Raw genomic sequence first — 22,573 nt, 5'->3', positions numbered from 1 at the left:
TCTCAGTATGCCGATGATGCCACGCTTTTTGTCAAGACTGAACGCTCTCTCTGCTCCCTTTTGCAAATTGTTGGAAAGTATGAACGCGGATCGGGGGCCAAGCTTAACACCTCCAAATCCGAGGCCATGTGGCTGGGGAGGTGGAGAACCAATGGGGCCTCACCTTTTGGCCTAACTTGGGTTTTGAAACTTCGTATCCTTGGTGTCTACTTTTCTAATGGATTGACCTCGGTCGAATCCGAAAATTGGCGAACTAAAATTGACAAGCTTGAATTAGTATTGAACTTATGGAAACAGAGAGAACTGTCCTTCTTGGGCCGCGCTTTAATTGTAAACATTTTGGGCGCTAGTCGCTTTTATCATGTTGCCAAGATTCTCCCGCCCCCAAACTGGGTGTGCGAACGGTTCGAACGCCTTGTGTGGTCCTTTATTTGGAACGGCAGAATGGAAAATGTGAGCCGGAAGCGCTGTTGCGCTCCTTTCAAACTCGGGGGTCTAAATGTAGTGGACTTTCGTACCAAATGCGTCAGCCTTCGCTTATCTTGTTTTTCCAGCCTTCGGGATGACTTCGGTGCCTCTAAATGGCATTATTTTGCCCGCTATTTTATCGGCTCTCGTTTGGCTCGTTTTGATGCTCGTTTTGCCTTTCGGTCCAATTTATGTCCAGTTTCTGCTCTGCCTTCCAACTTTTACCGCAAAGCCTTGGAACACTTCCAGCGTCTCTTTACGAAACTAGGTAAATTGCCCGACGATTTGTCCTGTAAGAATATTTATAGTTTGTTTTTTGACCTGCCTGATGCTGCCCCGCTGTGCGCTGGTTTTTGGAGGGCTGTGGTCGGCCGTCCAATCAACTGGTGGGCAGCGGTGTGGCGTAAGTCCCGATTTAAGCTGGTTGAAAACAGGAAAAATGACCTCCTGTGGTTGATACTTCACGATGTGGTTCGGACTCGCTGTAACCTCAAAGCCTGGGGTTACATTGACTCCGACCGCTGCGCCGTATGTTCCAGGATAGAAACTAGTCAACACTGTTTTCTTGACTGCCCTCGGGTTTTAGAAGTGTGGAACCATTTTGTCCCTACTCTTTCTCGCCTACAGGGCTCCCCGTTTATCCCCTCCTTTCAGGCAGTTGTATTCCCTTTAGCCAATTTTGCTCATTCGCGTTTATCGGTTTACCACTATTTTCTCGCTACCGTTTTGTTTTTCGTGTGGCAATCGCGAAATCTGGCCACGTTTCGAAATCGCGTCCTGAGCTCTTGCGACATTATAGGCCTCGTTACCAAAGATATCAAGACCCGTATCTTAGGAGAACCCGTTGGGCGAGTAAAAGAGGTCTGGGCTGTAAATAAAGTACTTTGCTCTGTAAATAGCGATTCTGTTTTGTTCCACCTCCACTGATTCTGCCTTACATCTTGATTCCCTGTAATTAATCTTCGGTTGTTTTTCTACACTTGATTGCTAAAATTTATCGTTTTGTGTCTTGTGCGAATCGCAGCTCTGGAGTGTAAGTCGGACGAGGCATCTCCAGAGTGTGTTTTTTTTTTGTTAATCCTTGCATGTTTTGTTACAAAACCCTGTATATATTGTAATTACGCAACCTCCTTTGTTATTGTTAGAGCATAATTGCTCATTTTTGTAATTCGCTTTTCACACTTGATTTATTGTAATCCAATTCTTAGTAACTTCGTATTTATACAACGAGTTGATTGTAAATAAGTGTAATTATCCTCCGTGGCCTTTGTCACGGTTGTAAATAAAATTTTATCAAAAAAAAAAAAAAAATCTGTTCTTATCAGCTTAATATCTGATACGCTGCTCATCGAGCAGCTCATATATTAAACTGATTTTTGGAACTGGGCCGTGGAAAAGAGGCTTGCCTCGTCCCGGCCACGGGTTGCCTCGGTATAGCACTACCTCCGAGCGTGGCCCACTTCCCTCTGGGGAAGAAATAATCAAGTGAAAGCAGAAAAAGTGACCAAGCAACCAACCTTCACATTCTCTTCTCTTTTCTAGGTAGCATAGCAGCGAGTGGACAGCACGACACGACAGGACGAGGAGCACGTGACCTCCATTACCACATGGTATGCGCAGACAAGTTGCGTTTTGCGGTCCCGGAGAGGCTGAAAAGGCATACTTACCTGACGCGGGAGGCACTGTGATCAGGGAGGCAGTCCTCTCAAGGTGAGGCTCTTTCATTGCACTTCGATTGGGTTGACCCTTGCGATTACCCCAAATGTGGGTAACTCGAGCGTATAATTTCTGGTAGTGGGGACCTGCGTTCGCGCTAGTCCCCGCACCAAACCCCGGTGGCAAAGTTGGCTAATGGGAAGGTTTGTTGGTAACGTTTCAGGCAGGGCAGGGAAGGAGATGCGGTGGCGGTGTAAGGACTAAGGAAGGTGAGTTGTATTTGTGAAGTCCACTGCTGAAATTGTAGGTGAATGTTCCGTACTTGGTGCACTGAAAAACTGTGATTTCATTTCTCTCATTCTTGGCCGTACAGAGAGGGAGACGACGTGTTTATTTCAGCCGCATCGATTTCCATCGATAGACGAGTGAGACAAGAAAATGCCAGCGGGTCGAGCTCTTATCCTCGTGCATCGTTTCGAAAACGTAAGTGGATGTGTGTTTGTACTGCTCCATCGCGATAGATTTCTTTTGCGTTGTGTTATGTTGCGTTCTGGAGAGCCCGTTTTGCATTGAGTAACTGAGGACCCGCCAGATCAGTTGGCGTTACATTTCTGTGGCCAACACTTTGTGGTTTCTCTATGTTATCAGTTAATTGGATTGTTATCATAAAAAGTAAATCTTTCATGGTCAGGATAGTGTCTTATCGGCCCTTTGAATACGTACTGTCCGTGTTGAGCAGGGAACAGTAAGACTTTGAAGTGCGCTACGTCACGTAAGTCACGTTTTCGCAAGATCAATGTTGTAGTGTTGTAGCCTTCGTTGTATACATATCATCCGGGCTAGGTTAACTTCCATCTAATGCATAACAGTGCATGCATTTTTTACTTGTCGTATCCTGTTCTTTGCTCACACGAAAAGATACGTTTCATGTCATAAACGTTGGATTGATAAGATCTCGCGCGCACGCGCTCCCTTGGGAATACAAGTTCCACTTTCTCGTGTGAACTATTTTGTTTTTGTCGTATGTCTCATCTTTGACATATCGTTGGCATGTTGTGTTCAAAAAACCTGGTTTGGAATGTTCTTTCATTGAAAGAAACTGAGATTTTTTGAGATAATCAAGTGTACAGAAGGAAAAAGGGAAGCCTACAACACGGGGTATTCCCAGGCGGTCTCCCATCCAAGTACTAACCCCGCCCGACAGGGCTTAACTTCGGTGATCGGACGAGAACCGGTGTTTTCCCTGTGGTATGGTCGTAGACAAGTAATTTGCCGTGAAAATTAACTTTGTTATAAGGGAAAATGAAAACGAGGTCAGAGCAAGCACAATGTGCATTTGTCCTCTTGCCGTCAACGCAAGTGCCATGCAATGCTGGTGCTGCTGCCCACTGTACAAGAGCGATCGTTGTGTGCGCCTCGCTTTCAGGTTGGCTTTGGGCATTCCTTCCTTGGCACGGATTGTAATCGGACCACCATATCTCGTGGCCATGAGACTGGGAGCACCTTGTCCGCCGTGAGCATTTACGGGCATCGCTTCTCGGCCTTTTGGCTAAGTTCTGAAAGGCTGTTTTTGCTTTTTCTCTCCACAGATTGCAGGATGTCAGACAGTCTGCCGATGGAGAGTGCCCAACCAATTCAAGAAACGCCAGTTCTTTTCAGCGAGAGCGGTACGTGGAGCAACGTTCCTGACGAGATGTCCATCGATGTGGAACATGCTAATTCAGAAAAGTCTCAGGGGACCAGCCTAATTGCGCCTGATTACTTGTTTACTCCAGTGGAATCCCAAGGGTCCGTCCAAAACGCGTCTGGGGACCATGTGCACATACCTGTTGCTGTCGAGTCAATGATGAGCAATGGTGTGGCTTTTGCATGTACAGCAGATTCATGGAACGTTGGCGAGGACAATGTGAGCCTAAAAAAACCCTTTTCAATTTATTTTACCTTTGATACGCCTTGCGTTTGTAATGATGTTGTTATGGGGCTAATTGATGTCGGAGTTTCGTACGAAGATATTCTCTCTATTCAACGTCGCCTATCTTCGAACACGTGGGTCATTGCCCTTCGAACTGCCGAGGCAAAAAACACAGCCTTGAGCGCGTGGCATTTGACTATTGCGGGTCACCGCGTTTTCCTCGCTGATTGTGACAACCAAATACGTCTAGTGAAGATTTATAACGCCCCAAACGAAATGCCGGATACTGTACTTATTGGCCGTTTGTCCGCTTATGGCACAGTGCTTTCCTTTCGACGTGACCTCGCTGCTGACACCATCTTTAACGGAATCCGTACAGCGCGTATGCGAATTGAAAGACCCATTCCATCCACTGTACGGATTGTCCGAGAATTCGTTCGCATTTGGTACCCGGGACAGCCTAAGGCTTGTCGGCGCTGTGGGGATTTAGGGCACTTGATTAAAGACTGCACTTCGGTGCGGTGTTTTAACTGTGAACAGTCTGGCCACCGGGCCGACGAATGTGAGATACCAATTATGTGTTCAATCTGCCGGTCTGATAGTCATCGTGAGCATCGTTGCCCTTATTTATTGTTCAGTGCTAACGTAAATGTTGAGAATTCACAGGAATCAAGTACAGGTCCTCCCACGTCATATGCGAGCGCGGCTAAAGCCCCTCGCGCAGTTCCGTCGCAGCCTACCCTGGACAAACGTGCTGAAGTCAAGGAGAAGGAGAAAACGAAGGAGAAAACGAAGGAGAAAACAAAGGAGAAAACAGAAGAGATGGAGGAAAATGGAAAGCAGAAGCCGAAGGAGAGTGGGAAACAGAAAACGGAGAAAGAGAATGAAAAGCAGAAAATGGAGAAGGAGAGTAGCAGGCAGAGGTCGGAGAAGGAGAAGGGAGAGCAGAAGATGGAGAAGGATAGGAGCCGCGAGTACGAGCGTGAGTCTCGTGAGAAACACGGCCGGGATGACGACCGGGATCGGGATCGTGAGCGTAACCGGGACCGCGATCGCGATCGCGATCACGGCCGGGAACGCGAGCGAGACCGTGATCGGAGTCGTCACCACCACCATCACCGGCGTGAGCACTCACGGGACGAGGACCGCCGCCGTCGCAGGTCAAGGGACAGAGACCATCGGGAATGGGGCCGTGAGCCTGCTTCCAGTGAGGAAGACATCACGGATTCTGACGGAGAATGGACAACGGTGCGCGGTAGGAAAAGCAGACATAAGCATCACTAATGAACTGTAATGTTTAAGTTAGCGACACTTAATGTGCGTGGGCTTGTCTCGCCCGCTAAACAGGATCTCGTGTTAAGTGAACTATCGCGCTCAGACCTAGACATCATCCTTTTGCAAGAAACTCATGTCTCGCGTAAATCCCAGGCAGATGATATAGCTAAAAGGTGGCCCGGTGATTGCTTCTGGTCATTTGGGACGGGGAAAAAGGCTGGGGTGGCCATGTTCGTCTCGCCACGTTTTCAGGGGAAGGTTTCCAGGTTTGTTTTTGATTCTGACGGCCGAATTTTTAGTGCGTTAATCCAGATTGGAGCTTGTCAATTTAACTTAGTGAACATTTATGCTCCAAACACCGTTTCGGGTCGCAGGGCTTTCTTTCGGAATTTGCACGACTATTTTTTATCCCCTGGTCGCATTGTTGCTGGGGATTTTAATTGTATTGACAATACACTCGATCGCCTCCGTGTTTCTAACGATTCTTTGCCGGATAAGTCTACTTTTCGTCAGCTTATGTCAGATTGCTCGTTAATTGACGTTTGGCGTAAACAACACTCCCGAGGGAAGTCATACACGTGGGCCAATGCAAATTACAGTCAGGCCTCTCGGCTCGATCGCTTTTTGGTTTCTAGATCTCTTGAACATTGTGTTGATTGTCCTAAAGTTTCCCCCTGCAGTTTTTCCGATCACGATTTTGTAAATCTGAACTTCTCTTCTGCTGATTGTCCTGGCGCTCGAAGCGGTGTTTGGAAATTTAATTCATCTCTCCTAAATGATGCTAATTTTAAGCGTGAATTGTCCCAACTCATTAATGACCAGAAGCAACGCACGGGCGACTTTCAGTCGATGGGATCATGGTGGGATGATTTGAAAGTGACCATTCGGGACTTTTGTCAAAAATATTGCTCTCGCAAACGCAAATCGTCGAATCATACTCGGACTCTTTTGATAAACCGCTTAATTCGGGCTAAAAATGACTTTGCCCGCGGGAATGAGTCTAGGTCTGTGGAGATTAGGGATCTCGAATGCTCTCTCTCGTCTCTTGCTAGGCAAGAGGCAGAGGGCGCCAAAATTCGCTCTCGAGCTAAATGGATTGAGGAAGGTGAAAAACCCACGCGCTATTTCTTTCGCCGCGAGCAGCAAAGGGCTGCAAAAAATACTTTTGAATCCCTGGTGAATTCTCAAGGACAAGAGACGTCGTCTCAGGCCGATATGGAAGCTATTCTTGTGGACTTTTATAAGACTCTCTATGCTAAGGATAATCTCGATTTACAAATACAGGAAAGTTTAATTGATGATCTAGAATTTTCTTTGACTGAAACTGAGCGTGATAGTTGCGAAGGAGAATTCACTAAGGAAGAGCTTTTTGCAGCCTTGGGTGGTCTCCAAACCGGGAAATCGCCCGGTTCGGATGGCCTCCCAACAGAATTTTATAAGGCCTTTTGGCAAGATTTAGGCGATGTCTTGGTGACAGTTTTAAATGAGAACTTCCATCTCGGTACCCTGACTGACAGCCAGCGTGGGGGTCTCCTACGCTTGCTGTATAAGAAAGGTGACAAACGACTTGCCAAGAATTGGAGACCGATTTCATTGCTAAACACCGACTATAAATTGGCTTCTAAAGTTATCACAGAACGTTTAAAACCAGTGATGCAGTCTCTTGTTCACCGGGATCAGACGTGTGGGGTGGTGGGTAGATCGATTTTTTCAAACCTTCAACTTATCCGGGATATGCTCGATATGATCGACAAAACCAATGAGACGGGCATTTTAGTCACACTTGACCAAGAAAAGGCCTTTGACCGCGTGGACCACGATTTTCTCATGCGCGTACTCTCTAAGTTTGGGTTTGGACCGTCTTTCCGTGGGTGGGTTAGTTTATTTTACAAGGACGTTTTTTCCCGTGTTATCTGCAACGGAAATCTTTCTGCGCCAGTTTTTCTTGAAAGGGGTGTGAGGCAGGGCTGCCCTCTCTCCCCCTCCTCTATGTCTTGGTCTCAGAAGTTTTGTCGACGCAGATCCGTAAATGTAGGGACATTGAAGGTTTCCGGCTCCCTGGAGCCGGGGGCCTTCAATTCAAGGTTTCTCAGTATGCCGATGATGCCACGCTTTTTGTCAAGACTGAACGCTCTCTCTGCTCCCTTTTGCAAATTGTTGGAAAGTATGAACGCGGATCGGGGGCCAAGCTTAACACCTCCAAATCCGAGGCCATGTGGCTGGGGAGGTGGAGAACCAATGGGGCCTCACCTTTTGGCCTAACTTGGGTTTTGAAACTTCGTATCCTTGGTGTCTACTTTTCTAATGGATTGACCTCGGTCGAATCCGAAAATTGGCGAACTAAAATTGACAAGCTTGAATTAGTATTGAACTTATGGAAACAGAGAGAACTGTCCTTCTTGGGCCGCGCTTTAATTGTAAACATTTTGGGCGCTAGTCGCTTTTATCATGTTGCCAAGATTCTCCCGCCCCCAAACTGGGTGTGCGAACGGTTCGAACGCCTTGTGTGGTCCTTTATTTGGAACGGCAGAATGGAAAATGTGAGCCGGAAGCGCTGTTGCGCTCCTTTCAAACTCGGGGGTCTAAATGTAGTGGACTTTCGTACCAAATGCGTCAGCCTTCGCTTATCTTGTTTTTCCAGCCTTCGGGATGACTTCGGTGCCTCTAAATGGCATTATTTTGCCCGCTATTTTATCGGCTCTCGTTTGGCTCGTTTTGATGCTCGTTTTGCCTTTCGGTCCAATTTATGTCCAGTTTCTGCTCTGCCTTCCAACTTTTACCGCAAAGCCTTGGAACACTTCCAGCGTCTCTTTACGAAACTAGGTAAATTGCCCGACGATTTGTCCTGTAAGAATATTTATAGTTTGTTTTTTGACCTGCCTGATGCTGCCCCGCTGTGCGCTGGTTTTTGGAGGGCTGTGGTCGGCCGTCCAATCAACTGGTGGGCAGCGGTGTGGCGTAAGTCCCGATTTAAGCTGGTTGAAAACAGGAAAAATGACCTCCTGTGGTTGATACTTCACGATGTGGTTCGGACTCGCTGTAACCTCAAAGCCGTGGGTTACATTGACTCCGACCGCTGCGCCGTATGTTCCAGGATAGAAACTAGTCAACACTGTTTTCTTGACTGCCCTCGGGTTTTAGAAGTGTGGAACCATTTTGTCCCTACTCTTTCTCGCCTACAGGGCTCCCCGTTTATCCCCTCCTTTCAGGCAGTTGTATTCCCTTTAGCCAATTTTGCTCATTCGCGTTTATCGGTTTACCACTATTTTCTCGCTACCGTTTTGTTTTTCGTGTGGCAATCGCGAAATCTGGCCACGTTTCGAAATCGCGTCCTGAGCTCTTGCGACATTATAGGCCTCGTTACCAAAGATATCAAGACCCGTATCTTAGGAGAACCCGTTGGGCGAGTAAAAGAGGTCTGGGCTGTAAATAAAGTACTTTGCTCTGTAAATAGCGATTCTGTTTTGTTCCACCTCCACTGATTCTGCCTCACATCTTGATTCCCTGTAATTAACCTTCGGTTGTTTTTCTATATTTGATTGCTAAAATTCATCGTTTTGTGTCCTGTGCGAATCGCAGCTCTGGAGTGTAAGTCGGACGAGGCATCTCCAGAGTGTGCTTTTTTTGTTAATCCTTGCATGTTTTGTTACAAAACCCTGTATATATTGTAATTACGCAACCTCCTTTGTTATCGTTAGAGCATAATTGCTCATTTTTGTAATTCGCTTTTCACACTTGATTTATTGTAATCCAATTCTTAGTAACTTCGTATTTATACAACGAGTTGATTGTAAATAAGTGTAATTATCCTCCGTGGCCTTTGTCACGGTTGTAAATAAAATTTTATCAAAAAAAAAAAAAATCTGTTCTTATCAGCTTAATATCTGATACGCTGCTCATCGAGCAGCTCATATATTAAACTGATTTTTGGAACTGGGCCGTGGAAAAGAGGCTTGCCTCGTCCCGGCCACGGGTTGCCTCGGTATAGCACTACCTCCGAGCGTGGCCCACTTCCCTCTGGGGAAGAAATAATCAAGTGAAAGCAGAAAAAGTGACCAAGCAACCAACCTTCACATTCTCTTCTCTTTTCTAGGTAGCATAGCAGCGAGTGGACAGCACGACACGACAGGACGAGGAGCACGTGACCTCCATTACCACATGGTATGCGCAGACAAGTTGCGTTTTGCGGTCCCGGAGAGGCTGAAAAGGCATACTTACCTGACGCGGGAGGCACTGTGATCAGGGAGGCAGTCCTCTCAAGGTGAGGCTCTTTCATTGCACTTCGATTGGGTTGACCCTTGCGATTACCCCAAATGTGGGTAACTCGAGCGTATAATTTCTGGTAGTGGGGACCTGCGTTCGCGCTAGTCCCCGCACCAAACCCCGGTGGCAAAGTTGGCTAATGGGAAGGTTTGTTGGTAACGTTTCAGGCAGGGCAGGGAAGGAGATGCGGTGGCGGTGTAAGGACTAAGGAAGGTGAGTTGTATTTGTGAAGTCCACTGCTGAAATTGTAGGTGAATGTTCCGTACTTGGTGCACTGAAAAACTGTGATTTCATTTCTCTCATTCTTGGCCGTACAGAGAGGGAGACGACGTGTTTATTTCAGCCGCATCGATTTCCATCGATAGACGAGTGAGACAAGAAAATGCCAGCGGGTCGAGCTCTTATCCTCGTGCATCGTTTCGAAAACGTAAGTGGATGTGTGTTTGTACTGCTCCATCGCGATAGATTTATTTTGCGTTGTGTTATGTTGCGTTCTGGAGAGCCCGTTTTGCATTGAGTAACTGAGGACCCGCCAGATCAGTTGGCGTTACATTTCTGTGGCCAACACTTTGTGGTTTCTCTATGTTATCAGTTAATTGGATTGTTATCATAAAAAGTAAATCTTTCATGGTCAGGATAGTGTCTTATCGGCCCTTTGAATACGTACTGTCCGTGTTGAGCAGGGAACAGTAAGACTTTGAAGTGCGCTACGTCACGTAAGTCACGTTTTCGCAAGATCAATGTTGTAGTGTTGTAGCCTTCGTTGTATACATATCATCCGGGCTAGGTTAACTTCCATCTAATGCATAACAGTGCATGCATTTTTTACTTGTCGTATCCTGTTCTTTGCTCACACGAAAAGATACGTTTCATGTCATAAACGTTGGATTGATAAGATCTCGCGCGCACGCGCTCCCTTGGGAATACAAGTTCCACTTTCTCGTGTGAACTATTTTGTTTTTGTCGTATGTCTCATCTTTGACATATCGTTGGCATGTTGTGTTCAAAAAACCTGGTTTGGAATGTTCTTTCATTGAAAGAAACTGAGATTTTTTGAGATAATCAAGTGTACAGAAGGAAAAAGGGAAGCCTACAACACGGGGTATTCCCAGGCGGTCTCCCATCCAAGTACTAACCCCGCCCGACAGGGCTTAACTTCGGTGATCGGACGAGAACCGGTGTTTTCCCTGTGGTATGGTCGTAGACAAGTAATTTGCCGTGAAAATTAACTTTGTTATAAGGGAAAATGAAAACGAGGTCAGAGCAAGCACAATGTGCATTTGTCCTCTTGCCGTCAACGCAAGTGCCATGCAATGCTGGTGCTGCTGCCCACTGTACAAGAGCGATCGTTGTGTGCGCCTCGCTTTCAGGTTGGCTTTGGGCATTCCTTCCTTGGCACGGATTGTAATCGGACCACCATATCTCGTGGCCATGAGACTGGGAGCACCTTGTCCGCCGTGAGCATTTACGGGCATCGCTTCTCGGCCTTTTGGCTAAGTTCTGAAAGGCTGTTTTTGCTTTTTCTCTCCACAGATTGCAGGATGTCAGACAGTCTGCCGATGGAGAGTGCCCAACCAATTCAAGAAACGCCAGTTCTTTTCAGCGAGAGCGGTACGTGGAGCAACGTTCCTGACGAGATGTCCATCGATGTGGAACATGCTAATTCAGAAAAGTCTCAGGGGACCAGCCTAATTGCGCCTGATTACTTGTTTACTCCAGTGGAATCCCAAGGGTCCGTCCAAAACGCGTCTGGGGACCATGTGCACATACCTGTTGCTGTCGAGTCAATGATGAGCAATGGTGTGGCTTTTGCATGTACAGCAGATTCATGGAACGTTGGCGAGGACAATGTGAGCCTAAAAAAACCCTTTTCAATTTATTTTACCTTTGATACGCCTTGCGTTTGTAATGATGTTGTTATGGGGCTAATTGATGTCGGAGTTTCGTACGAAGATATTCTCTCTATTCAACGTCGCCTATCTTCGAACACGTGGGTCATTGCCCTTCGAACTGCCGAGGCAAAAAACACAGCCTTGAGCGCGTGGCATTTGACTATTGCGGGTCACCGCGTTTTCCTCGCTGATTGTGACAACCAAATACGTCTAGTGAAGATTTATAACGCCCCAAACGAAATGCCGGATACTGTACTTATTGGCCGTTTGTCCGCTTATGGCACAGTGCTTTCCTTTCGACGTGACCTCGCTGCTGACACCATCTTTAACGGAATCCGTACAGCGCGTATGCGAATTGAAAGACCCATTCCATCCACTGTACGGATTGTCCGAGAATTCGTTCGCATTTGGTACCCGGGACAGCCTAAGGCTTGTCGGCGCTGTGGGGATTTAGGGCACTTGATTAAAGACTGCACTTCGGTGCGGTGTTTTAACTGTGAACAGTCTGGCCACCGGGCCGACGAATGTGAGATACCAATTATGTGTTCAATCTGCCGGTCTGATAGTCATCGTGAGCATCGTTGCCCTTATTTATTGTTCAGTGCTAACGTAAATGTTGAGAATTCACAGGAATCAAGTACAGGTCCTCCCACGTCATATGCGAGCGCGGCTAAAGCCCCTCGCGCAGTTCCGTCGCAGCCTACCCTGGACAAACGTGCTGAAGTCAAGGAGAAGGAGAAAACGAAGGAGAAAACGAAGGAGAAAACAAAGGAGAAAACAGAAGAGATGGAGGAAAATGGAAAGCAGAAGCCGAAGGAGAGTGGGAAACAGAAAACGGAGAAAGAGAATGAAAAGCAGAAAATGGAGAAGGAGAGTAGCAGGCAGAGGTCGGAGAAGGAGAAGGGAGAGCAGAAGATGGAGAAGGATAGGAGCCGCGAGTACGAGCGTGAGTCTCGTGAGAAACACGGCCGGGATGACGACCGGGATCGGGATCGTGAGCGTAACCGGGACCGCGATCGCGATCGCGATCACGGCCGGGAACGCGAGCGAGACCGTGATCGGAGTCGTCACCACCACCATCACCGGCGTGAGCACTCACGGGACGAGGACCGCCGCCGTCGCAGGTCAAGGGACAGAGACCATCGGGAATGGGGCCGTGAGCCTGCTTCCAGTGAGGAAGACATCACGGATTCTGACGGAGAATGGACAACGGTGCGCGGTAGGAAAAGCAGACATAAGCATCACTAATGAACTGTAATGTTTAAGTTAGCGACACTTAATGTGCGTGGGCTTGTCTCGCCCGCTAAACAGGATCTCGTGTTAAGTGAACTATCGCGCTCAGACCTAGACATCATCCTTTTGCAAGAAACTCATGTCTCGCGTAAATCCCAGGCAGATGATATAGCTAAAAGGTGGCCCGGTGATTGCTTCTGGTCATTTGGGACGGGGAAAAGGCTGGGGTGGCCATGTTCGTCTCGCCACGTTTTCAGGGGAAGGTTTCCAGGTTTGTTTTTGATTCTGACGGCCGAATTTTTAGTGCGTTAATCCAGATTGGAGCTTGTCAATTTAACTTAGTGAACATTTATGCTCCAAACACCGTTTCGGGTCGCAGGGCTTTCTTTCGGAATTTGCACGACTATTTTTTATCCCCTGGTCGCATTGTTGCTGGGGATTTTAATTGTATTGACAATACACTCGATCGCCTCCGTGTTTCTAACGATTCTTTGCCGGATAAGTCTACTTTTCGTCAGCTTATGTCAGATTGCTCGTTAATTGACGTTTGGCGTAAACAACACTCCCGAGGGAAGTCATACACGTGGGCCAATGCAAATTACAGTCAGGCCTCTCGGCTCGATCGCTTTTTGGTTTCTAGATCTCTTGAACATTGTGTTGATTGTCCTAAAGTTTCCCCCTGCAGTTTTTCCGATCACGATTTTGTAAATCTGAACTTCTCTTCTGCTGATTGTCCTGGCGCTCGAAGCGGTGTTTGGAAATTTAATTCATCTCTCCTAAATGATGCTAATTTTAAGCGTGAATTGTCCCAACTCATTAATGACCAGAAGCAACGCACGGGCGACTTTCAGTCGATGGGATCATGGTGGGATGATTTGAAAGTGACCATTCGGGACTTTTGTCAAAAATATTGCTCTCGCAAACGCAAATCGTCGAATCATACTCGGACTCTTTTGATAAACCGCTTAATTCGGGCTAAAAATGACTTTGCCCGCGGGAATGAGTCTAGGTCTGTGGAGATTAGGGATCTCGAATGCTCTCTCTCGTCTCTTGCTAGGCAAGAGGCAGAGGGCGCCAAAATTCGCTCTCGAGCTAAATGGATTGAGGAAGGTGAAAAACCCACGCGCTATTTCTTTCGCCGCGAGCAGCAAAGGGCTGCAAAAAATACTTTTGAATCCCTGGTGAATTCTCAAGGACAAGAGACGTCGTCTCAGGCCGATATGGAAGCTATTCTTGTGGACTTTTATAAGACTCTCTATGCTAAGGATAATCTCGATTTACAAATACAGGAAAGTTTAATTGATGATCTAGAATTTTCTTTGACTGAAACTGAGCGTGATAGTTGCGAAGGAGAATTCACTAAGGAAGAGCTTTTTGCAGCCTTGGGTGGTCTCCAAACCGGGAAATCGCCCGGTTCGGATGGCCTCCCAACAGAATTTTATAAGGCCTTTTGGCAAGATTTAGGCGATGTCTTGGTGACAGTTTTAAATGAGAACTTCCATCTCGGTACCCTGACTGACAGCCAGCGTGGGGGTCTCCTACGCTTGCTGTATAAGAAAGGTGACAAACGACTTGCCAAGAATTGGAGACCGATTTCATTGCTAAACACCGACTATAAATTGGCTTCTAAAGTTATCACAGAACGTTTAAAACCAGTGATGCAGTCTCTTGTTCACCGGGATCAGACGTGTGGGGTGGTGGGTAGATCGATTTTTTCAAACCTTCAACTTATCCGGGATATGCTCGATATGATCGACAAAACCAATGAGACGGGCATTTTAGTCACACTTGACCAAGAAAAGGCCTTTGACCGCGTGGACCACGATTTTCTCATGCGCGTACTCTCTAAGTTTGGGTTTGGACCGTCTTTCCGTGGGTGGGTTAGTTTATTTTACAAGGACGTTTTTTCCCGTGTTATCTGCAACGGAAATCTTTCTGCGCCAGTTTTTCTTGAAAGGGGTGTGAGGCAGGGCTGCCCTCTCTCCCCCCTCCTCTATGTCTTGGTCTCAGAAGTTTTGTCGACGCAGATCCGTAAATGTAGGGACATTGAAGGTTTCCGGCTCCCTGGAGCCGGGGGCCTTCAATTCAAGGTTTCTCAGTATGCCGATGATGCCACGCTTTTTGTCAAGACTGAACGCTCTCTCTGCTCCCTTTTGCAAATTGTTGGAAAGTATGAACGCGGATCGGGGGCCAAGCTTAACACCTCCAAATCCGAGGCCATGTGGCTGGGGAGGTGGAGAACCAATGGGGCCTCACCTTTTGGCCTAACTTGGGTTTTGAAACTTCGTATCCTTGGTGTCTACTTTTCTAATGGATTGACCTCGGTCGAATCCGAAAATTGGCGAACTAAAATTGACAAGCTTGAATTAGTATTGAACTTATGGAAACAGAGAGAACTGTCCTTCTTGGGCCGCGCTTTAATTGTAAACATTTTGGGCGCTAGTCGCTTTTATCATGTTGCCAAGATTCTCCCGCCCCCAAACTGGGTGTGCGAACGGTTCGAACGCCTTGTGTGGTCCTTTATTTGGAACGGCAGAATGGAAAATGTGAGCCGGAAGCGCTGTTGCGCTCCTTTCAAACTCGGGGGTCTAAATGTAGTGGACTTTCGTACCAAATGCGTCAGCCTTCGCTTATCTTGTTTTTCCAGCCTTCGGGATGACTTCGGTGCCTCTAAATGGCATTATTTTGCCCGCTATTTTATCGGCTCTCGTTTGGCTCGTTTTGATGCTCGTTTTGCCTTTCGGTCCAATTTATGTCCAGTTTCTGCTCTGCCTTCCAACTTTTACCGCAAAGCCTTGGAACACTTCCAGCGTCTCTTTACGAAACTAGGTAAATTGCCCGACGATTTGTCCTGTAAGAATATTTATAGTTTGTTTTTTGACCTGCCTGATGCTGCCCCGCTGTGCGCTGGTTTTTGGAGGGCTGTGGTCGGCCGTCCAATCAACTGGTGGGCAGCGGTGTGGCGTAAGTCCCGATTTAAGCTGGTTGAAAACAGGAAAAATGACCTCCTGTGGTTGATACTTCACGATGTGGTTCGGACTCGCTGTAACCTCAAAGCCTGGGGTTACATTGACTCCGACCGCTGCGCCGTATGTTCCAGGATAGAAACTAGTCAACACTGTTTTCTTGACTGCCCTCGGGTTTTAGAAGTGTGGAACCATTTTGTCCCTACTCTTTCTCGCCTACAGGGCTCCCCGTTTATCCCCTCCTTTCAGGCAGTTGTATTCCCTTTAGCCAATTTTGCTCATTCGCGTTTATCGGTTTACCACTATTTTCTCGCTACCGTTTTGTTTTTCGTGTGGCAATCGCGAAATCTGGCCACGTTTCGAAATCGCGTCCTGAGCTCTTGCGACATTATAGGCCTCGTTACCAAAGATATCAAGACCCGTATCTTAGGAGAACCCGTTGGGCGAGTAAAAGAGGTCTGGGCTGTAAATAAAGTACTTTGCTCTGTAAATAGCGATTCTGTTTTGTTCCACCTCCACTGATTCTGCCTTACATCTTGATTCCCTGTAATTAATCTTCGGTTGTTTTTCTACACTTGATTGCTAAAATTTATCGTTTTGTGTCTTGTGCGAATCGCAGCTCTGGAGTGTAAGTCGGACGAGGCATCTCCAGAGTGTTTTTTTTTTTGTTAATCCTTGCATGTTTTGTTACAAAACCCTGTATATATTGTAATTACGCAACCTCCTTTGTTATTGTTAGAGCATAATTGCTCATTTTTGTAATTCGCTTTTCACACTTGATTTATTGTAATCCAATTCTTAGTAACTTCGTATTTATACAACGAGTTGATTGTAAATAAGTGTAATTATCCTCCGTGGCCTTTGTCACGGTTGTAAATAAAATTTATCAAAAAAAAAAAAAATCTGTTCTTATCAGCTTAATATCTGATACGCTGCTCATCGAGCAGCTCATATATTAAACTGATTTTTGGAACTGGGCCGTGGAAAAGAGGCTTGCCTCGTCCCGGCCACGGGTTGCCTCGGTATAGCACTACCTCCGAGCGTGGCCCACTTCCCTCTGGGGAAGAAATAATCAAGTGAAAGCAGAAAAAGTGACCAAGCAACCAACCTTCACATTCTCTTCTCTTTTCTAGGTAGCATAGCAGCGAGTGGACAGCACGACACGACAGGACGAGGAGCACGTGACCTCCATTACCACATGGTATGCGCAGACAAGTTGCGTTTTGCGGTCCCGGAGAGGCTGAAAAGGCATACTTACCTGACGCGGGAGGCACTGTGATCAGGGAGGCAGTCCTCTCAAGGTGAGGCTCTTTCATTGCACTTCGATTGGGTTGACCCTTGCGATTACCCCAAATGTGGGTAACTCGAGCGTATAATTTCTGGTAGTGGGGACCTGCGTTCGCGCTAGTCCCCGCACCAAACCCCGGTGGCAAAGTTGGCTAATGGGAAGGTTTGTTGGTAACGTTTCAGGCAGGGCAGGGAAGGAGATGCGGTGGCGGTGTAAGGACTAAGGAAGGTGAGTTGTATTTGTGAAGTCCACTGCTGAAATTGTAGGTGAATGTTCCGTACTTGGTGCACTGAAAAACTGTGATTTCATTTCTCTCATTCTTGGCCGTACAGAGAGGGAGACGACGTGTTTATTTCAGCCGCATCGATTTCCATCGATAGACGAGTGAGACAAGAAAATGCCAGCGGGTCGAGCTCTTATCCTCGTGCATCGTTTCGAAAACGTAAGTGGATGTGTGTTTGTACTGCTCCATCGCGATAGATTTCTTTTGCGTTGTGTTATGTTGCGTTCTGGAGAGCCCGTTTTGCATTGAGTAACTGAGGACCCGCCAGATCAGTTGGCGTTACATTTCTGTGGCCAACACTTTGTGGTTTCTCTATGTTATCAGTTAATTGGATTGTTATCATAAAAAGTAAATCTTTCATGGTCAGGATAGTGTCTTATCGGCCCTTTGAATACGTACTGTCCGTGTTGAGCAGGGAACAGTAAGACTTTGAAGTGCGCTACGTCACGTAAGTCACGTTTTCGCAAGATCAATGTTGTAGTGTTGTAGCCTTCGTTGTATACATATCATCCGGGCTAGGTTAACTTCCATCTAATGCATAACAGTGCATGCATTTTTTACTTGTCGTATCCTGTTCTTTGCTCACACGAAAAGATACGTTTCATGTCATAAACGTTGGATTGATAAGGTCTCGCGCGCACGCGCTCCCTTGGGAATACAAGTTCCACTTTCTCGTGTGAACTATTTTGTTTTTGTCGTATGTCTCATCTTTGACATATCGTTGGCATGTTGTGTTCAAAAAACCTGGTTTGGAATGTTCTTTCATTGAAAGAAACTGAGATTTTTTGAGATAATCAAGTGTACAGAAGGAAAAAGGGAAGCCTACAACACGGGGTATTCCCAGGCGGTCTCCCATCCAAGTACTAACCCCGCCCGACAGGGCTTAACTTCGGTGATCGGACGAGAACCGGTGTTTTCCCTGTGGTATGGTCGTAGACAAGTAATTTGCCGTGAAAATTAACTTTGTTATAAGGGAAAATGAAAACGAGGTCAGAGCAAGCACAATGTGCATTTGTCCTCTTGCCGTCAACGCAAGTGCCATGCAATGCTGGTGCTGCTGCCCACTGTACAAGAGCGATCGTTGTGTGCGCCTCGCTTTCAGGTTGGCTTTGGGCATTCCTTCCTTGGCACGGATTGTAATCGGACCACCATATCTCGTGGCCATGAGACTGGGAGCACCTTGTCCGCCGTGAGCATTTACGGGCATCCGCTTCTCGGCCTTTTGGCTAAGATCAAGTGTAGTATCTGTTCTTATCAGCTTAATATCTGATACGCCGCTGCTCATCGAGCAGCTCATATATTAAACTGATTTTTGGAACTGGGCCGTGGAAAAGAGGCTTGCCTCGTCCCGGCCACGGGTTGCCTCGGTATAGCACTACCTCCGAGCGTGGCCCACTTCCCTCTGGGGAAGAAATAATCAAGTGAAAGCAGAAAAAGTGACCAAGCAACCAACCTTCACATTCTCTTCTCTTTTCTAGGTAGCATAGCAGCGAGTGGACAGCACGACACGACAGGACGAGGAGCACGTGACCTCCATTACCACATGGTATGCGCAGACAAGTTGCGTTTTGCGGTCCCGGAGAGGCTGAAAAGGCATACTTACCTGACGCGGGAGGCACTGTGATCAGGGAGGCAGTCCTCTCAAGGTGAGGCTCTTTCATTGCACTTCGATTGGGTTGACCCTTGCGATTACCCCAAATGTGGGTAACTCGAGCGTATAATTTCTGGTAGTGGGGACCTGCGTTCGCGCTAGTCCCCGCACCAAACCCCGGTGGCAAAGTTGGCTAATGGGAAGGTTTGTTGGTAACGTTTCAGGCAGGGCAGGGAAGGAGATGCGGTGGCGGTGTAAGGACTAAGGAAGGTGAGTTGTATTTGTGAAGTCCACTGCTGAAATTGTAGGTGAATGTTCCGTACTTGGTGCACTGAAAAACTGTGATTTCATTTCTCTCATTCTTGGCCGTACAGAGAGGGAGACGACGTGTTTATTTCAGCCGCATCGATTTCCATCGATAGACGAGTGAGACAAGAAAATGCCAGCGGGTCGAGCTCTTATCCTCGTGCATCGTTTCGAAAACGTAAGTGGATGTGTGTTTGTACTGCTCCATCGCGATAGATTTATTTTGCGTTGTGTTATGTTGCGTTCTGGAGAGCCCGTTTTGCATTGAGTAACTGAGGACCCGCCAGATCAGTTGGCGTTACATTTCTGTGGCCAACACTTTGTGGTTTCTCTATGTTATCAGTTAATTGGATTGTTATCATAAAAAGTAAATCTTTCATGGTCAGGATAGTGTCTTATCGGCCCTTTGAATACGTACTGTCCGTGTTGAGCAGGGAACAGTAAGACTTTGAAGTGCGCTACGTCACGTAAGTCACGTTTTCGCAAGATCAATGTTGTAGTGTTGTAGCCTTCGTTGTATACATATCATCCGGGCTAGGTTAACTTCCATCTAATGCATAACAGTGCATGCATTTTTTACTTGTCGTATCCTGTTCTTTGCTCACACGAAAAGATACGTTTCATGTCATAAACGTTGGATTGATAAGATCTCGCGCGCACGCGCTCCCTTGGGAATACAAGTTCCACTTTCTCGTGTGAACTATTTTGTTTTTGTCGTATGTCTCATCTTTGACATATCGTTGGCATGTTGTGTTCAAAAAACCTGGTTTGGAATGTTCTTTCATTGAAAGAAACTGAGATTTTTTGAGATAATCAAGTGTACAGAAGGAAAAAGGGAAGCCTACAACACGGGGTATTCCCAGGCGGTCTCCCATCCAAGTACTAACCCCGCCCGACAGGGCTTAACTTCGGTGATCGGACGAGAACCGGTGTTTTCCCTGTGGTATGGTCGTAGACAAGTAATTTGCCGTGAAAATTAACTTTGTTATAAGGGAAAATGAAAACGAGGTCAGAGCAAGCACAATGTGCATTTGTCCTCTTGCCGTCAACGCAAGTGCCATGCAATGCTGGTGCTGCTGCCCACTGTACAAGAGCGATCGTTGTGTGCGCCTCGCTTTCAGGTTGGCTTTGGGCATTCCTTCCTTGGCACGGATTGTAATCGGACCACCATATCTCGTGGCCATGAGACTGGGAGCACCTTGTCCGCCGTGAGCATTTACGGGCATCCTGCCAAAAGTACTGAGATTCTGTTAAAAAATTACAAAATGTTAAAAACCACCAAGTGGTGGCACTTTATGTAAAGTGGCTGAGAATACAGGTGTGCGTCGTAAGGGGTACTGTTTGCTAGTGGTGGTACCGACAGTCTTGTTTCTTCGGGTGTTTCCTCCATCCTCCCAATCTGTTGAACCTTTGGAGGTGGAAATGGTTGAGGTATCCACTCCTCGTAAACGCGGTTGTGATTCCGTTGAGAACCTCCTCTGATAGCTCTTCTGTTACTCCTTCCCGGAAGGCTCTTACAAAGGTGGCTAAGAAGAGCGGAGCTGCGCCCTCTTCTACTAAATCGAAGACTCGTGCTTCAGCTGATACTGTCAAGTCTGCGAAGCACGAAGGTTTGCCTGATGTGTCGTTTTCCCTCCCCCAACGCAAAGCACGTACATAGTTACTCTTTTACTGTACTCCATTATGGCTCTGTCAGTTGTCTCAATTAACGTCAACGGTCTGCGAGACCAGTCTAAGCGAGCTGGGTTTGTACAGTGGCTTCATTCCTTGCCTGTTGTTTCCTGATGTAGTGTGCCTCCAAGAGGCCCACTGCATCTCCCTCAGTGAGTGTCAGTCCTGGTTTCCAGTCATCTGGTCTTTCCGTTGTGGTGTCTCCGGCTCTAATAAGTCCTTGTGGTTGTATGTTTTTGTTTTCGTCCAGTGTTGTCCCTTGTTAAATCTCTTCCTCTGATAGTTGTGGTCGGTTTTTGTTATGTGAGTTTTCTTTGCGTGGCGCTGTGTTCAGGGTTGCTTGCATTTATGCTCCCAATCGTAACCCTGATCGTGATGCCTTCCTGGACGGGGTCTCTTCCCGATTAGACCCTTCAGTTCCCACCCTCCTCGCCGGCGATTTTAATACCGTCTTTGATCGCGCTGCTGACCGTGTGGGCTCCGTGGTCGGTGATACCTCGCGTGAGAGTGTTGTTGCCCTTGGTCGTCTTTTTGACGATGTCTGTTGTATTGATATTTGGAGATACCTCCATCCGTCTTCCTCCGCCTTTACCTGGACTAAGGCGGATGGCTCTATCTCCTCCCGTATAGATCTAATTGGGTGCCCTTATGTCTGGGTTGCGTCTCTGTCTCTGTTTGTGAAATTCTTCCGTGTCCGTTTTCAGACCATTGTGCTGTGTCCTGCTCTCTTACTGTTCCTGACGTTATTCCTCCTGGTCCGGGGCTTTGGAAGCTTAATACCTCAGTCCTGGAGGAGGAGGAGTACTGGTCTGTCGCCTTATTTCTGACTTTTGGGCCGATTGGAAGGACTGTAAGCTCTGTTTTTCCTCTCTTTCCAAGTGGTGGGATTCCGGTAAAGCAAAGATCGAAGGGCATTACGGTATCTTACTGTGTGCGCCGGTCGCAGAAAGAATCTTGGTCACGCGATTTGTTGGCTAGTTGGCGGCACACCTCAAGGCACGGCTTGATGCTGGTTGCCTGTCTGTTTTAGGTGTTTATCGATCCACCCTTGAACAGCTTTCCGCCTATGACATCAGGGCTGCTCAAGGTGCCCAAGTACGGTCACGTGTGTCCGATGGGTTGAGGAGGGCGAAGTCTCATCGGCGTACTTTTTTCGTTTAGAGAAGAAACGGTCTGCTGACCGGTGGGTTTCTGCGCTTCGGAACCCTGATGGGTCCATTGTTTCAACACCTTCTGATCTGTGTTCTTCGTTCGCCACTTTCTACTCCTCTCTTTTTTTACTGCCTGTCCTACGGATTCCGCCGCTCAAGATATTCTTCTCAGTAATGTGTCCCTCGTCCTTTCATCTGCCCAAGCTGATCTTTGTGAGGGCTTTCTGACTCTTGAGGAGTGTCATCGTGCCCTTGTTGGCATGGCTCGTCGTAAAGCCCCGGGGTCCGATGGCCTCTCCCATGGAGTTTTAACTTGAAATTCTGGGACGTCCTTGGGTCTGATTTAGTGGAGGTCTTGAATTCGTGTTATCTGTCTGGTTCTATGTCTTTGTCTCAACGGCGGGGTCTCATATCCTTAATCTTTAAGAAGGGAGATCGGTTGGACGCTCGTAACTGGCGCCCCATCTCCCTTCTCAACGTCGACTATAAGCTTGCTTCTCGTGTTTATTGCTGGGCGCCTTCTCAAAGTTATCCATCTGGTTTGTTAGTGAGGATCAGACCTGCGGTGTTCCTGGCAGGTTTATTGGCGAGAATGTTGCTCTTTTGCGTGATGTGGTT

General features: G+C 47.2%; 10 non-coding genes and 2 pseudogenes across 10 annotated transcripts; 8 read left to right on the top strand and 4 right to left on the bottom strand.

Moving 5' to 3' along the window:
- Positions 1-1,750: 1,750 nt before the first annotated feature.
- Positions 1,751-1,933, top strand: LOC138031052 (U2 spliceosomal RNA). The gene has a single exon (XR_011128157.1). It is a non-coding gene; the product is annotated as a U2 spliceosomal RNA (small nuclear RNA).
- Positions 1,934-2,127: 194 nt separating this feature from the next.
- On the top strand, positions 2,128-2,291 carry LOC138030994 (U1 spliceosomal RNA). The gene has a single exon (XR_011128103.1). It is a non-coding gene; the product is annotated as a U1 spliceosomal RNA (small nuclear RNA).
- Positions 2,292-3,267: 976 nt separating this feature from the next.
- On the bottom strand, positions 3,268-3,386 carry LOC138031068 (5S ribosomal RNA). The gene has a single exon (XR_011128168.1). It is a non-coding gene; the product is annotated as a 5S ribosomal RNA (ribosomal RNA).
- Positions 3,387-9,146: 5,760 nt separating this feature from the next.
- LOC138031053 (U2 spliceosomal RNA) lies at positions 9,147-9,327 on the top strand (annotated as a pseudogene).
- Positions 9,328-9,521: 194 nt separating this feature from the next.
- Positions 9,522-9,685, top strand: LOC138030993 (U1 spliceosomal RNA). The gene has a single exon (XR_011128102.1). It is a non-coding gene; the product is annotated as a U1 spliceosomal RNA (small nuclear RNA).
- Positions 9,686-10,661: 976 nt separating this feature from the next.
- Positions 10,662-10,780, bottom strand: LOC138031067 (5S ribosomal RNA). Its single transcript, XR_011128167.1, has one exon. It is a non-coding gene; the product is annotated as a 5S ribosomal RNA (ribosomal RNA).
- Positions 10,781-16,541: 5,761 nt separating this feature from the next.
- Positions 16,542-16,721, top strand: LOC138031056 (U2 spliceosomal RNA; annotated as a pseudogene).
- Positions 16,722-16,915: 194 nt separating this feature from the next.
- On the top strand, positions 16,916-17,079 carry LOC138030991 (U1 spliceosomal RNA). The gene has a single exon (XR_011128100.1). It is a non-coding gene; the product is annotated as a U1 spliceosomal RNA (small nuclear RNA).
- Positions 17,080-18,055: 976 nt separating this feature from the next.
- On the bottom strand, positions 18,056-18,174 carry LOC138031066 (5S ribosomal RNA). Its single transcript, XR_011128166.1, has one exon. It is a non-coding gene; the product is annotated as a 5S ribosomal RNA (ribosomal RNA).
- A 268-nt stretch (positions 18,175-18,442) lies between these two features.
- LOC138031042 (U2 spliceosomal RNA) lies at positions 18,443-18,637 on the top strand. Its single transcript, XR_011128149.1, has one exon. It is a non-coding gene; the product is annotated as a U2 spliceosomal RNA (small nuclear RNA).
- A 194-nt stretch (positions 18,638-18,831) lies between these two features.
- LOC138030989 (U1 spliceosomal RNA) lies at positions 18,832-18,995 on the top strand. The gene has a single exon (XR_011128099.1). It is a non-coding gene; the product is annotated as a U1 spliceosomal RNA (small nuclear RNA).
- A 976-nt stretch (positions 18,996-19,971) lies between these two features.
- LOC138031061 (5S ribosomal RNA) lies at positions 19,972-20,090 on the bottom strand. Its single transcript, XR_011128162.1, has one exon. It is a non-coding gene; the product is annotated as a 5S ribosomal RNA (ribosomal RNA).
- Between the last annotated feature and the right edge of the window lie 2,483 nt (positions 20,091-22,573).

This window comes from Montipora capricornis, chromosome 13 (genome assembly GCF_036669925.1).
Source record: "Montipora capricornis isolate CH-2021 chromosome 13, ASM3666992v2, whole genome shotgun sequence".
Taxonomy (NCBI): domain Eukaryota; kingdom Metazoa; phylum Cnidaria; class Anthozoa; order Scleractinia; family Acroporidae; genus Montipora; species Montipora capricornis.
The sequence above is the reverse complement of the archived record's forward strand: the minus strand, read 5'-3'. Positions and strand labels throughout refer to the sequence as shown.